This window comes from Nycticebus coucang, chromosome 5 (genome assembly GCF_027406575.1).
Source record: "Nycticebus coucang isolate mNycCou1 chromosome 5, mNycCou1.pri, whole genome shotgun sequence".
NCBI classification, from domain to species: Eukaryota; Metazoa; Chordata; class Mammalia; order Primates; family Lorisidae; genus Nycticebus; species Nycticebus coucang.
The window spans coordinates 125,638,236-125,654,352 of NC_069784.1; positions in this window are offsets into that span (position 1 = coordinate 125,638,236).

Sequence of the window (16,117 nt, forward strand, 5' to 3'; positions counted from 1 at the left end):
TTTCCAAATCTTGAAAGTACGATGTAGGTACTTTGATAGGAATGGCATTGAATAGGTAGATAGCTTTGGGAAGTATAGACATTTTAACAATGTTGATTCTTCCCATCCATGAGCATGGTATGTTCTTCCATTTGTTAATATCCTCTGCTATTTCCTTTCTGAGGATTTCATAGTTTTCTTTATAGAGGTCCTTTACCTCCTTCGTTAGGTATATTCCTAGGGATTTCATTTTCTTTGAAACTATGGTGAAGGGAGTTGTGTCCTTAATTAGCTTCTCATCTTGACTGTTATTGGTGTATACAAAGGCTACTGACTTGTGGACATTGATTTTATATCCTGAAACATGACTGTATTTTTTGATGACTTCTAGGAGTCTTGTGGTTGAGTCTTTGGGGTTCTCTAAGTATAAGATCATGTCATCAGCAAAGAGGGAGAGTTTGACCTCCTCTGCTCCCATTTGGATTCCCTTTATTTCCTTGTCTTGCCTAATTGTATTGGCTAGAACTTCCAGCACTATGTTGAATAGTAAAGGTGACAGAGGACAACCTTGTCTGGTTCCAGTTCTAAGAGGAAAAGCTTTCAGTTTTACTCCATTCAGTAAAATATTGGCTGTGGGTTTGTCATAGATAGCTTCAATCAGTTTTAGAAATGTGCCACCTATGCCTATACTCTTCAGTGTTCTAATTAGAAAAGGATGCTGGATTTTATCAAATGCTTTTTCTGCATCTATTGAGAGGATCATGTGATCTTTATTTTTGCCTCTGTTAATATGGTGGATAACGTTTATGGACTTGCGTATGTTAAACCAGCCTTGCATCCCTGGGATGAAGCCTACTTGATCATGATGGATGACTTTTTTGATGATAAGCTGTAATCTATTGGCTAGGATTTTGTTGAGAATTTTTCCATCTATATTCATGAGTGAGATTGGTCTGAAATTTTCCTTTTTGTTTGGGTCTTTTCCTGGTTTTGGTATCAGGGTGATGTTTCCTTCATAGAATGTGTTGGGGAAGATTCCTTCTTCCTCAGTTTTTTGGAATAATTTCTGCAGTATAGGAATAAGCTCTTCCTTGAAGGTTTGATAGAATTCTGGAGTGAAGCCATCTGGACCAGGGCATTTTTTAGTTGGAAGCTTTTTTATTGTTTCTTTGATCTCAGTGCTTGAAATTGGTCTGTTCAGGAGGTCTATTTCATCCTGGCTAAGTCTAGGGAGAGGGTGTGATTCCAAATATTGATCCATTTCCTTCACATTGTCAAATTTCTGGGCATAGAGTTTCTGGTAGTATTCAGAGATGATCTCTTGTATCTCTGTGGGATCAGTTGTTATTTCCCCTTTATCGTTTCTGATTGAGGTTATTAGAGATTTTACTTTTCTATTTCTAGTTAGTCTGGCCAATGGTTTATCTATTTTATTTATTTTTTCAAAAAACCAACTCCTTGTTTCATTAATTTTCTGAATGATTCTTTTGTTTTCAATTTCATTGATCTCTGATTTGATTTTGGATATTTCTTTTCTTCTACTGAGTTTAGGCTTAGATTGTTCTTCTTTTTCCAATTCCATAAGATCTCTTGTGAGATTGTTGATGTGCTCTCTTTCTGTTTTTCGAATGTAGGCATCTAAAGCGATGAATTTTCCTCTCAAAACTGCTTTTGCAGTATCCCACAGGTTTTGGTAGCTTGTGTCTTCATTGTTGTTATGCTCAAGGAAGTTAATGATTTCCTGTTTTATTTCTTCCTTCACCCATCTGTTATTCAACAGAAGATTGTTTAGTTTCCATGCCTTTGGGTGGGGTCGAGCATTTTTGTTAGAGTTGAGTTCCACCTTTAGTGCCTTATGGTCTGAAAAGACACAAGGTAAAATTTCAGTTCTTTTGATTCTGTTGATATTTGTTTTGTGTCCCAGGATATGATCAATTTTGGAGAATGTTCCATGGGGTGATGAGAAGAATGTATATTCTTTATCTTTGGAGTGGAGTGTTCTATATGCGTCTATCAAGCATAGTTGTTCTAGGGTCTCATTTAAATCTCTTACATCTTTGTTTAATTTCTGTTTAGAGGATCTGTCCAGCTCTGTAAGAGGTGTGTTAAAGTCCCCTGTTACGATGGTATTATCAGATATCATATTGCTCAGACTGAGTAAGGTCTGCTTCAAGAATCTGGGAGCATTTAAATTGGGTGCATAAATATTTAGAATTGAAATGTCTTCTTGTTGTAGTTTTCCCTTGACCAATATAAAGTGACCATCTTTGTCTTTTTTGACTTTAGTTGCTTTAAATCCACATGTATCTGAAAATAAGATTGCAACTCCTCTTTTCTTCTGAATTCCATTCGCCTGAAAAAATTGTCTTCCAACCCTTGACTCGGAGCTTTAATTTGTCTTTTGAAGTCAGGTGTGTTTCTTGCAGACAGCAAATGGATGGCTTGTGTTTTTTAATCCAGTCAGCCAATCTATGTCTCTTCAGTGGGGAATTCAAGCCATTAACATTTATTGAGATAATTGATAAGTGTGGTAGTATTCTATTCGTCTTATTTGGTGAGAGTCCATTGCTTAGTTTTATCTTTTGCATCAGTGTGGAGGTTAGGTTCTGTCCTTTGATTTCTGAGTTCTTACTTTGCTGCTGATCCATTGTGGTGGTCAGTGTGCAGAACAGGTTGAAGTATTTCCTGTAGAGCTGGTCTTGTTGTGGCAAATTTCCTCAATGTTTGTATATCCGTAAATGATTTGATTTCTCCGTCAATTTTGAAGCTTAGCTTAGCAGGGTACAGAATTCTGGGCTGAAAATTGTTCTTTTTAAGTAGATTAAAGGTAGATGACCATTGTCTTCTTGCTTGGAAAGTTTCATTAGAGAAGTCTGCGGTCACTCTGATGGATTTGCCCCTGTAGGTCAACTGGCGCTTACTCCTGGCAGCTTGCAGAATCTTTTCTTTTGTCTTGACTTTGGACAGGTCCATCACAATGTGTCTTGGAGAAGCTCGGTTAGAGTTGAGGCGACCCGGGGTCTGATATCCCTCTGAAAGCAGTGTGTCAGACTCTTTGGTGATGTTTGGGAAATTTTCTTTTATAATATTCTCTAGTATGGCTTCCATTCCTCTGGGGCATTCTTCTTCCCCTTCTGGAATTCCTATAACTCGTATGTTGGAACGCTTCATAAAGTCCCATAATTCTGACAGTGAACGTTCTGCTTTCTCTCTCTTCTTTTCTGCCTCTTTTACTGTCTGAGTTATCTCAAGAACTTTGTCTTCTACCTCTGAAATTCTTTCTTCTGCGTGGTCTAACCTGTTGCTGATACTTTCCATTGTATCTTTAAGTTCCCTAATTGACTGTTTCAGTTTCTTCAGGTATGCTATATCCTTTTTATATTCTTCATATCGTTCATCTCTTATTTGATTCTGTTTTTGGATTTCCTTTTGGTTATTTTCCACTTTATTAGCAATTTCCTTCATTGTTTCCATCATTTCTTTCATTGTTTTCAACATGTGTATTCTAAATTCCCTTTCTGTCATTCCTAACATTTCTATGCTGGTGGAATCATCTGCAGTAGCTACCTCATGGTCCCTTGGTGGGGTTGTTCTAGACTGGTTCTTCATGTTGCCTGGAGTTTTCTGCTGATTCTTCCTCATGAGTGATTTCTTTTATCTGTTTCCTTGCCCTAATTTTCCTTTCACTTCCTCTTGCTCTTTAAGTTCTTGTGCCTGTGGACTAAGGGTTACAGGACCAGAAGGGTGAGAAGGTTGAAGAGCAAAAAAAGGGGATGAAAGAAAGGAGGACCGAGTGATAAGAAAAAAAGAAAGATAGCGAAAGGAGAGGGGGTGGGTATAAGGAATATTGACAAAAAGAAGAGAGGCACAGAAAGAGGGAGACAGGGCAATATAGGTGTACAGTAGGGTACTTTGACACAACCTTAAAAAACCCCACCTTCTGGGGGTGCCCAGTTGCATGGTTCCCTTGAGGTCAGCAGCTCTTTGCTAACCTGATCAGACACAGTACCCCACCTCCACCAAGTAGAGAGGAAAGACAAAAATGCTATAAATCAAACCAAAAGAAGCAAACAGAAAACTTTACGGGGATAAAATTGGGTGAAAAACCAAATTATATTGGTAGAAACACTAGCAAAAATGAAGTTGAAGTTATTAAAAAAGGCAGCAATGGGAAATTATAATTAAAGTAGGAAAATTGAGAAAGAAAAAGGGATCTGTGTGGAAAAGATTGAAATTAAAAAAACAAAAGAACATCAGCAACGTCAAATAAACAAACAAAAAAACAACCAAACAAAAAAAAAAAAAAGAAAAAAATACACAACCAAAAACAAAGCAGTTTGTATATGTTATTGAATATTGTCTGGGCAACACGTGGTCTTCTGGGGTATGAGATGTTAGTCACAGTTCTGATACGACTGGAGGCTGTTGATTTCTCAAACCCCAGCAGGTAGACACCCTAAATCTCTCTTCAGCCTACTTAAAAGGCACTTTGAACTTGTAAACTTGCTGAGCGGAAGCTTTCCCAGCTTTCTCGCTGGAATCGCTGCTGAGGTGGCTATCCACTTACCCAGTGTGCCAAAACGGTCTCACTTTGCCCCTGAGGGTTAGGGCTGCAAGGCGGCTCAAACCCCACCCTTAGGCTACTTAGTTGCTGGGTTACCAGCTCCCACCCCTTTCTAGCTCTGCGACCCTGAGGGCGGAGCTTGCCGGGGCAGATCACTGACAATGGATCCGTGTGACCCACCGCCAAACACTATTAGCTCCGTCTGGCTCAGCGGCTCAGACTGGGGCCCTAGACAACGGCCAAAGTTCTCCGCACTCCCGCTCAGGCCTTCCCCAAGGCAGTTCAACTCAGTGCCAAGTCCAAGGACATCAAAACAGTTCACAGGTAAGGCCTTTCTGGTTTGCAGTCTCGCTGCTACTGAACTTACAGTTGTGGGCGGGTTTAGACGGATTGAACACACGCGACCACTTGCCGGTTTTCCACTGTTTTAGTCCTCCTCTTGGGGTCCAGAAGTCTCTCGCTGACTCCCTGTATCTTCATAGGAGTGATGATAGGCAGTTCCCACCAGCCAGAGATGCCTGGAGTCCTATCTCCCCAGACTCACGGTGCCCAGATGCAAGGAAGCTGTTACTCGGCTGCCATCTTGCTCCGCCTCCTTAATTAACTCTTTCTGACATCAAGTCTAGAGTCCCAAGTCTCACCTGAGAATCAGGTAAGCTCTTTACAGCTGTGAACCTGTAACAAAACCCCCCAAAACCAAAAAAACAAAACCAGGTTACTTACTCTCCAGACACAATGGTGGTACAGACATCAGGTAAACATTCCCCTTCCAAGAGGCAGAAATTGGCCAAAAGAAAGGGGTAACCAGCCTCACATCTGTGGAACTCAACAGGATAGATATTAAATCTTAGAGCTCCATCAGAGTGAAAGAAGTCTTGTAACAAAGAAAAGAAAAAAGATAAGTCTTGGAGCTCCACAGTAATCTCCCCTGACTCCAAGTCGCTGGTGCAAGGGGCAAGCCCCTGAAGCCTCAGGCAGCACTGCCAGCCCCCTCCCTCCCATGGCTTCGCTGGGCTCAGGCCACTGCTGCTCTCAGCCGCTAGAGCTTGTGCCTGTGGCTTTTCCAGGCTGAGGGTGCAGTGGATAGTGGCTCTACATTCTGGGGTCCGGAAGGTGGCAGCTATGTTGCCCAAGCTGTTTTTGAACTCCTGGGCCCATGCAGATCTCCCAGGTCTGCCTCCCAAAGTGTTGGGATTATAGATGTGAGACACCACGTCTGGCCTAAATGTTTAAACTGAAGCAATTTGCCCACCAACTCTGTATCTGGGAATTTATACTACAAAATTGTGCAGAGAAAAAGCAAAAAATATTGTATAAAAACATACTAATGTGGGCGGCACCTGTGGCTCAGTGAGTAGGGCAGCAGCTCCATATATCAAGGGTGGCAGGTTCGAACCCGGCCCTGGCCAAATTGCAACAAAAAATAGCCAGACGTTGTGGCGGGCTACAACGAGTAGTCCCAGCTACTCAGGAGGCTGAGGCAAGAGAATCACGTAAGCCCAAGAGTTTGAGGTTGCTGTGAGCTGTGATGCTACGGCACTCTACCGAGGGTGACAAAGTGCGACTCTGTCTCTAAAAAAGCAAAAAAAAAAAAAAAAAAAATTAATGTTTGTCTAAATATAGTTATTGTCTATTTTTGCTGAAGTACCTAACTGGGAACAATCTTTATGTTTAGAAATGGAGAAGTGATTACATACATTGCCACACATTTATGTGTGACATAAAATGTTATGCAAAGTTAAAAAGAGAAGACAATCTATGTGTGCTGGTCTGGGGATGGGAGGTGGGCTGGGGCTAGAGGCATTGGACGAGTCTCTTCTCCACAAAGAAGAACCAAAATAGTGAATAGAACATCTAAGAGAGGACATGGGGATTTGATGTGACACTGAGGCACAGAAGGAAGAAGCGGCCAGGTAGCCCGCTCAGCTGGAATCAGCCGGGAGCCTGGAGAGACTCCCGAGGGCAGGGGCAGGGTAAGAAAAAGCCCCCAGCCGGCCACATACCCACCAACAACGCACTGGAAATGCCACACTGGCAGGAATTAGTGATAAAACAGTCCGAATATGAGTCCTAAAATAACTGAGATCACCAAGAGGGACACAATGTCAGTGCCAGGAAGTAAAACGTAACTGAGTCGTGACTGGGGACACCCATAGAGCACCACTCCCTGTCAGTGTGGTTATGGAATGAAACCCATATGTAGCTCTGTGCACGGTGGCTCATTCCTGTGGTCCTAGCACTCTGGGAGGCTGAGGCAGGTGGATCGTTTGACCTCAGGAGTTCAAGACCAGCCTGAGCAAGAGTGAGACCTTGTCTCTACTAAAAATAGAAAAACTAGCCGGGTGTTGTGGTGGACACCTGCAGTAGTAGTCCCAGCTACTCGGGAGGTTGAGGCAGGGGATCTCTTAAGCCCAGGAGTTTGAGGTTGCTGTGTGCTAGGTTGATGCCACAGCACTCTACCCAGGGTGACACAAGGAGACTCTGTCTCAAAAAGAAAAATAATATGCAGAAAGGTTCATGTGTTTCATTTTGCTTTAGATATTCAGGGATAATTTTTTCCAAAAATTAATTTTGTTTCATAATCATGTACATTAACATATGGGCATGTGCCCAAAGCCATGTTTACAGTCAGGTGTACTTGCACAAATCCAGCGTCTCTCCCTGTTTCTTGTCCCGTGTTCCCTACCTCCCTTTCTAGGGAGTGAATTGTAGAAGGAGACTTCCTGGGAGCTGTCTCTCTCTGGGAGTCAGTCTCTGACTAACCATCCATCTTCCCTGCTTCAACCCCTCCTAGCCTCTTCCTCCCTGAAGAGCGACTTTACCTGTAATTACCTACTATTGCCTAACAAATGTCTCCACAACCCAGTGGCTTAAAACAACAATCACCACTTGTTCCCTGATGTAGCTTCTGTGGGTCAGGAATGCAGGAGCAGGATAGCTGGCAGGCTGTGGCTCAGGGTCTCTCAAGAGGTCTTAGTCCTCTCAAGGTCTACGTGGGGCTGCAGGGGCTGCTTCCAGGCTGGCTCCCTGCTGTGGCTGTGCGCAGGAAGGCACAGCTCTCTGTTAGGTGGCATCCTCCAAAGAGCTGTTTGAGTGTCCCTAGGACATGACAGCTTGGTTCGCCAAAGTGATATCCAAGGAGAAGGTGGAAACTCAGCATCTTTTGAGATCTAGTCTTGGAAGTCATATTCCAGCATTTCCATTGTATCCTGGAGATTAGACCTCTCATCCCAGTTCAGTGCGGGAGGACATTGCACAAGGACATGATCACAAGGAGGCTGAAACCCTGGGAGCCCTTCTGAGGCAGAGGACTTGGGTCACGCTGTTGCCTTCAACGTTGTTGGTCTTGTGGGCAGAGGGAGAGAAAGAGGAGTCATCTGGAGGGGGTTGGAGACGAGGAAGGTATTGGGAAATTTTTTCCATGTACCCCGAGCCATTATGATGATACAGGAGATCAACAGAGTGCCTTACAGCCACCTCAGAGCTGGGACACCAGGGCCCTGAAGTTATGTTAGTTTCAGTATTTGGTTAAGTCTTACATTTTGTTTTTATGTTGGTTTTAGATTGCATACATTTGAGGACCAAGAAGTCAGCACAATGAATAGAATCTTTCTATGGTTAGGAAGGAATTTCTAAAGCTAAGATAGGGAAGGGGGGATGGGCAGGACCCCCCTGGCGTGGCAGTCCCTGTCTCCACCGACTGCAAACCAAACAGGAAATCAATTGGTCTTTCCTATACATCACCTCTCTCTCTCTCTCTCTCTCTCTCTCTCTCTCTCACACACACACACATGCACACGCTCTCTCTCTCATCTTGAGAGAGGTCATGTCCTTCCCATCCTGTTTACTTACCTCTCACCTTGAGGATTAGAAATCCCAGTGCACAAAGGATTCCCCACTCCAGGTAGTGCAATCTCACTGGGTGATTTTTCTGAAATGCTTAGACAGTTCCTCATTATGACATTTCTCCTTATTCCTCTTGGCGCTCGAATGAAACAGCAATCAGCTGGCTTTTATTAGATCAAAATGAGAGAAATCTGTCCCACGGGGCTGCACTGCTGGGCCTCCAGAGAGCATCCACCTGCGTTTGGCCGACACAGCATCTGTCAGGCGGGAGGACCTGCCCTGGTCCCCAAGGAGACCCACATGCTCTCCTCATCCTCCTTAGTCTCTGTGTCCCTTGTCTTCTCTGTGGCACAGCCTGTCAGTGTGGCTCCTAGCGTGTGTTCCAGGGTGCTCTGGTGGCAAACTCCCTGTGAGCAAACTCTCTGGGGAAACTGAAATATTTGCAGGGTATGCAGTGCCATCTGCTGGACCGCACAGGTAGTACTAGTTCAAGTAGTACTTTACCTTTCCAACATTAGACTATGCAACGTTGTTTAAGTGGTGATATTTTTATAATTTGTGTTGTCAATAGTTGCTATGACAAAATCAAGAAGCCCTGAAAAAATGTGTGTGAAGCAGGAAATGGGGGTGGCTGTGTCTGTCAGATTCCAAGAACTGGGAATTTGTACAGCGTTTAATAGGTACACATGTCACATTAGCAACACCACTGTGGATATTTAAGAATGAAATAAACATATTGTTTTTTCTTTCAATTCACACGCATTATTTTGTGAAATTGCCATTACATAGGTATGTATTATTTGGCCCTAACTGCTTAATAAACAGTATCTTAAAATCTTTCTCTTTTTTTAAGGAGTGCTTTGAGAAAGTTCCTGAGGCACTAAGCATGTCTTAAGCCATGAAAGTGTGGGAACCTCTATTCTGTGCATGATCTAAGACCTCAGCTCTGCTCTCTAGTCCTGTCCTAGCTTAGAATTGGACCAACTGGTATCAGTTATATGACACAACCCACTTCCAGCGTGCCAACCCACCTGCTCCTCCTCTCACACACCCCCTGGTGACTGATTCCCAACTTGAACCTTCCTAAACCTTCTAAGGTCCTAGAAGCCTCCAGATTTCTCTTTGACCAAATCATCTTGAGCTTGTGTCTATATTCTTCACAGTTCAGGTCAGTCCTGCTCGTGCCTTTAATCCGATAGCTTCTCTCCCAGGGAGCCTAGGCTTTGACCTTGCTGCTCTAACTGTCACAGTAATAGACAAGCTATCCATGACGTGGACTGGGTTATGACAGTGAAGTCATGGCGAAGAGACTGAGCATCTGTAAGTTGAGGGGAGGGCTGGATAGGGGCAAAAAGACCCTTTAGACATGTAGTGTCAGCAACACTGAAAGGAACCCCCTTGGGGCTGGGCTAGTAGAGGCCGGGTGCTTCCTGCATCCTTAGCCATGTCTTCCCTCTGTCTTTCTGAGGATTGAGAAGAAACAAAACCCATGGACTGCAAGGTGTGTGCACTGTTGTCAGGGGCAACCATTTGGCAAATATTTGGGGGGAGCCGCGACAATAAGTAGAGCCCTGGAGGTGTGGAAAAGTCACAGAAGAGCCAGTGTCTGTCTTCAGGGGCTTAGAGTACATCCAGACACAGTAGACATTCAGCAGGAAGAGGGCAGCCAGCACATCCCATCAAATGTGGTAAATGAACAAGGGACTTGGGCAGTGGGAGCCCTCCTGGGGGAGGAGTTAGGACTCAGGAGCCCAGGGAGGGGCAAAGGGGAGGAAGATTGCAGGGAGGATTCCCAAACCAGGGCTCTGCTTTGCAGAATGTCCGGAGAACACTGTGAGAAAGGGGACCCACATTGAGTGATAAGAGACAAGATTCAGTTCTAGGCTGGGGCTCTCCAGGAACTGGGCTCGGAAGCAGAAGTCAGAGTCCTTGTGGAAGATCTAACAGAGGGGTCACAGGGAGTGGGGTTACTGTTGAAGATAATGAAATTTTAGGACACATTTTTCACGTACCCTGAACTATCAGGCTAAATCAGGGAATCCTTAGAGAGTGTCTTAAAGGTCACAGAAGAGCTGGGCATCATGGCTCCCTGCTGTCCAGTGGGAAGAAGCAGGTGGAACGACCCCAGCCAGTTTTTAAGGAGTTCTAGGGGGCTGAGTTGAGCTTCTCAAATTTCCTATAAGCAGTCAGGAGGAACTAGGCCACTTTTAAAACACTTTGCTTAGAGGTTTCCTCAGCCAAATATTCAATTTCATTACTTAGCAGTTCTACTTTCCAGAACAGACTAGATCATAAACATAACTAGGTCAGATTTTTTTGCCTTTTTATAATAGGAAGGTCTTTTCTCCAGTTTCCAGCAACCTTTTCCGCATCTTGGTCTGAGGCCTGATCAGAATCACCTTTACTGACCCTATCTCTACCAACATTGTGTCCAGGATTCCTTACGTGTTTTATGGGGAAATCCAGCCTTTCTCTATAGCCCTCCTCTTTCTTTTTGGAGCTCTCTCCAGAATTGCCTTCAATGTTCTGTTCCCAGGAAGGTGGGCTTTTTTGCTCGTGCACCTCACAAATCGTTCAGCCTCTGCCTATCACCCAGGTTCAAAGTTGCTCTCACATCGTGGGTATTTGTTACAGAAGCATACCCACTTCTTGCTATGTATTTTCTGTCTACTTCTTCTGGCTGCTATAACATGATACCATAGTCTTGTTGGCTTAAAGTACAAACACTGATTTCCCTCTGTTCTGAAGTCTGGGACATCCATGGTCAAGGAGAGGGGCTGCTTTCTGATTCAGGGACCCCTGTGTTCCTGCTGCTGTGGCAGATGTGGGCAAGTGAGCTCTCTGGAATCTCTTTTATAAGACCACTAATCCATTGCTGAGGGCTTCCACCTAGCGATCTGAAGATTTACCAATGTCTCCATATCCTAACACACTAGAGATTAGGTTTCCACATATGAAATTTGGGGGGACCTAGTGTACAGCCCTCCATCTGCTTGGTCTTCTCTCTGCTGGAATGAGAAAACTTTATAAAGCTCCTCCCCATGCAGGCGCCCTCTAGTGTGATCAGTTCTGTCTGAGTGACTCAGAGTAAGTTCAATGTCTGAACTTCCTTGGAACAGTTTCTACGGACTGCTTATTTGTGTGTGAATGAGGATACTTTCCTGGTTCTTTATAGATTTTTTTTAGATGAAAGTGAATGCATATTATAATGTGGAAAATCTGGAATCAGATTATCTTCTCTCTTCAAAATTTGCTGTTTGTTTAGAATACTTAAACGTTTCTGCAGGTCCATTTCCCACAACTTGAAAGACCTTAATTAAAACTTTCTGATTACCACAAGCATATCTTTCTTTTAAAAATTATTAGAATTATAATTGAGCCAGAAGAGTCTTTGAAAGACTACTCTTGCTGTTCTCAGAATCACTGGCCCTCTGATAATAAAGCATATTATCTGTCTCTGCATATTGTCTGACAGGGACAGGAGCCTGGACCCTCTTTGTTTGAAAACATTTTTGGCAACCACAAAGGGACCCCCTCAATGACTCCTGTCAGCGTTGTGCTGGGAAGCCTGTGGTTGCCAGGACAGGAGTGGGTGCAGTGCTTAGAGGCTCCCAGCAGCACTGCCACTGCCAGAAGATTTCTCCTGGGCCTCTTCTGGCTCTGTTTTCATACATCCACCATCACCATCACTACCTGAGGTCCACTCGCTTTCTTCTGGTTGCATGCTGAGACCTCTAGTTCTCATCAGTTCTGGTTTAGTTCTCAAGAAATCTGGTGTTTCTGTATCTGAAGTCAGGCTATTATGGGAACTCAGGCATCTCTCCCTAAAAACAGCCCTTCGGGGCAGACTCTGATGGTCTCAGTATCGGTCCCCACCAATGACTAAGAAAGCAATGAAGCTTTACTGTAACACAGCCTGGCTTATGTAGCATCTAAACTCTAGAGAGAAATAGTTGATAAATGGGCCCTCAATTTATTAGAATAATGTTCCATTGTTTAAAATAATAAGTCTTATTAAAATGCTTAGGTTTGTTTTTTCTTGGTAAGGGTTTATGATTTTAAAAGCAGTAACTTAAACTATATTTCAATGAACCCCCAACAATAAGAAGAACAACGAAAAACTATATTTATATATCTAATTTATAGGGTATAAAATGGTTAATGGAAAAACAACTTAAATAATAACTAAAAGCTGGGTAAACTGCTAAGATATATAAATTAGGCAATTAAAAGACTAATACTCTGAATAGAAATATATGTTTTAAAGCCAGCAAATACAAATTCTGCTTGTGTCTGTCTGAGTGTCTATATATGTCACGTGTCTGTGATATTTCACTACTAAAATATGCAAAAGAGCTCTAATTAATTGGATTTAGAAAAAAAAGAAAAAGTAAACACTTAAAAATATATATACATATATATTTTTAATTTTTTTGAGACAGAGTCTCACTTGGAAATCTTTGGTATTTCCCTACCAAACACCACAACCTTCATCTCCAGGAAGCTAAGGGGATAGGGAAAAGCTAAACCCATCACAGCCAAGCTGTGAAGACAGCAGCAGAGCAACTGGGGAAACCGGACTGGCTCTGAGCATGAGATGGTGGTGATGTCCGGGTGGGAAATTCATTTTGGTGATTCCACTGTGGATGTGAGGAGAATGCCCTGGGGTGCAGGGACACACAGTAAAGCCCAGGGCATCAGGGGCATCACTCAAGATGGCAGAGGGGGCAGCGGGACAGCTCACTGTCAAGGCCTTCAGGAGGGGACCCTCTCTGTTCCATACTTGCACCTGCTCTGTAAGTTTCTGCTTGTTTTAAAATGTCTTACACTAGTCAAACATGAGACTCTAAGGAAAACTTAATCTTCAGAAATGGATGTAAAGAGGCAAATACCTCCATAAACACAGCCCAGATACTGCTGCTCCTGCAAAGTCGGGTCCTTGGCCATGTTTCCTGCTCACTCTCTGTTCTCTGTTCCCAGCAGCTTCTCCCTCCTCCTCACCCTTACCTGTAGTCACCCCAGGCCCTTTGGTGGGGACATTCACATCACAGATCCTGACCCTCACTCCAGTACAGAACCTGCAGGGGACAGAGTCACAGCAAAGGGCTTCCTGAGCAGCTCTGATGATACGAGAGCAGCTACCTTACCTGCCAGTGTGTGTGTGTCTGTGTGCATCTGTGTATTTGTGTGTTCCTGTGGATTGTTTTTCTCACACAGACTGCCACACAGATTTCCCACACTTCCTCCCTGTCCCCTCTCACCTCCTGACCTCTTTTCTTCTCCAATTTCCTAAGATCACCAACCTGGCTGCCCCCTGGTCCTCACTTTGTGGCTCCAGCCTTTTTGTTCTCCCACATTGCGAACACATATTCCTTTCCCACTAGCTAAGAGCCAGTCAAGCTTAAGGAAGGCACAAATATTATCCCCATTAATGTTACCAGATGACAATCTGGAAGGCTGAGGTGGGTGGATCACCTGAGCTCAGGAGTTCAACACCAGCCTGAGAAAGAGTGAGACCCCCCTCTCTAAAAAATAGCTGGAGGGTGTGGCGTCACAGCAACTTAGGAGGCTAAGGCAAGAGGATCCCTTGAGCCCAAGAGTTTGAGGTTGCTGTGAGCTATGATGCCAAGGCACTCTACCGAGGACAACAAAGTGAAACTCTGTCTAAATAAATAAATAAATGTTACCGGACGAAGAGGGTCCAGCCTTCTGTCACCGTCAGCCATATGCAGAAACAGGAATTAGGTCCAACATGCTTTGTTATCAGAAAGCCAGACATTCTGGAGAATAGCAGGAGTAGTCCTCAAAGACTGTTCCACCTGCTGCCTGTTCTAATCATTTTTATAATGAAATACAAGAAAACACTTGGGGGCAGGACACAATTGTAAGAGGACTCTACCTAAAAGTGCAAATATTGTAACCCAATACTTTATAACCTCCAATTAACCTGAAACAATATAAAAGACACTGTAATAAAGAATATAAGAGAATAAATCTAGAAAATTTTAACTTTAATGGCAAGTAACATCAAAGTAGTTTTCATTTTCTTAGCTCACAGAAACCTCAAACTCTTGGGCTCAAGCAGTCCTCTTGCCTCATCTTCCCCAGTAGCTGGGCTTGTAGGCTCAGGCCACAATGCTTAGCTATTTTTGGAGAATGGGCCTGGCCCTTGTTCAGGCTGGTCTGGAGCTCCTGAGCTCAGGCAATCCACCCTCCTCAGCCTCCCAGAGTGCTAGGATTGCAGGCGTGAGCACTAGGCCTGGCCTTTTAAATCAAATATTTTGTCAGGAAAACAGAAAATAACTCAAATACCTTTTCAATCACGTGACCTTGGTATTCTTTAATAAATAAAACAAGTTTTAAAACTGGTATTGAAATTCAGATATTTAAAGGTTATAAATGGCCACTTCTGTAATATTTCCAACTTTTGATGGATTTGACTGTGAGCTTACATTCTTAGTTTTGAGCCTCTGAATTCTGAAGTCTATATGGGTGGCTGTGGTGAGGCCTAGGGACATGTTCTCAGATTGTGTTTCAAGGCACAATCTACCTTCCATGGCCTCTTCTTCCCTGAAACCATTTTTGATGCCAGGTGGACATGTGAGACTTAGGAGAACCAGGAAAGACGTCACGAATGGTGCCTATGGTATAATTTCAAAACACTTTGCAGTAACTGAACACCTTAGTCATGTTTAGTTAGAAAAAGAATCATAAAATGTCTGCATCATTTGTAATATTTAACACTTTGGCTGTCTGTAATTGTTTAAGAAACTGACTCTTTTCTCTGTCAATATGATTTTTGCTTTTAAAAATCTTCTCATTATCAGTTTAACTACATAAATGACTAACTTTATAATAAACTTGCTCTTGTTTTATGAAAAGTATTTTTAGTGAGGAAAGTTAAACAGAAAATAAAATAGCATTGTCTAAGAAAGAATCTTATGTAGTAAACTTTTAGAATACTGTAAGAACAAATCTTATGCAGTAAACTAAAATAAAATGACTATTTAAAAGAAGAGAAAATTTTAAAAGGTAGGTTTTAAAAACATATTTGTTGGTTGTCTGTGCAAGTTAACTAGAACTCATAAGACGGAATTTAAGAATTTTTATGTGAGCCAGTTGACTATAATTTATGAAATTTAGTTAAAACAACAGAGTTTTTGGGCAGCCCCTATGGCTCAAAGGGGTAGGGCGCTGGTCCCATATGCCAGAGGTGGTAGGTTCAAACACAGCCATGGCCAAAAAACTGCAAAAAAAAAACAAAAAACAACCAGAGTTTTCTTGAAATATTAATTCAGTTCTGATGAAATTACATGAGCTGGTTCTCTTTTTTCAAAAAGTCACACTATAGGAGATTTTTTTACCTTTTTAGTAATTGGCCCAAAAGAAGCAACTAAAAAAACCCTAAACTTTAAAGAAGTTAAAATTTACAGCCACATAACCTCCTGGCATTAAAATTGTTGTTAAAATCTTTTGACTTGAGGAGGAGCTGCCAGTAGACGGGGCAGGTGCAGGGCTGAGCAGACCGGGGAGCGCGGCCCTCCCCACCTACCAGGCGGTGGCCGCTTCCCCCGCCCCCTCCCTCGGGGAGGCGAGGATAGAAACACCCTTCTAGGCCTATGAGGCCACCACGGCAGTAGCCATGCGGGTGGGGTTGGGGGTGGGGGACGTGGGGGGCTTCCCCTGGGTGCCCCACACAGCAGCAGCTAGCAACATGGGGAAAAAAAA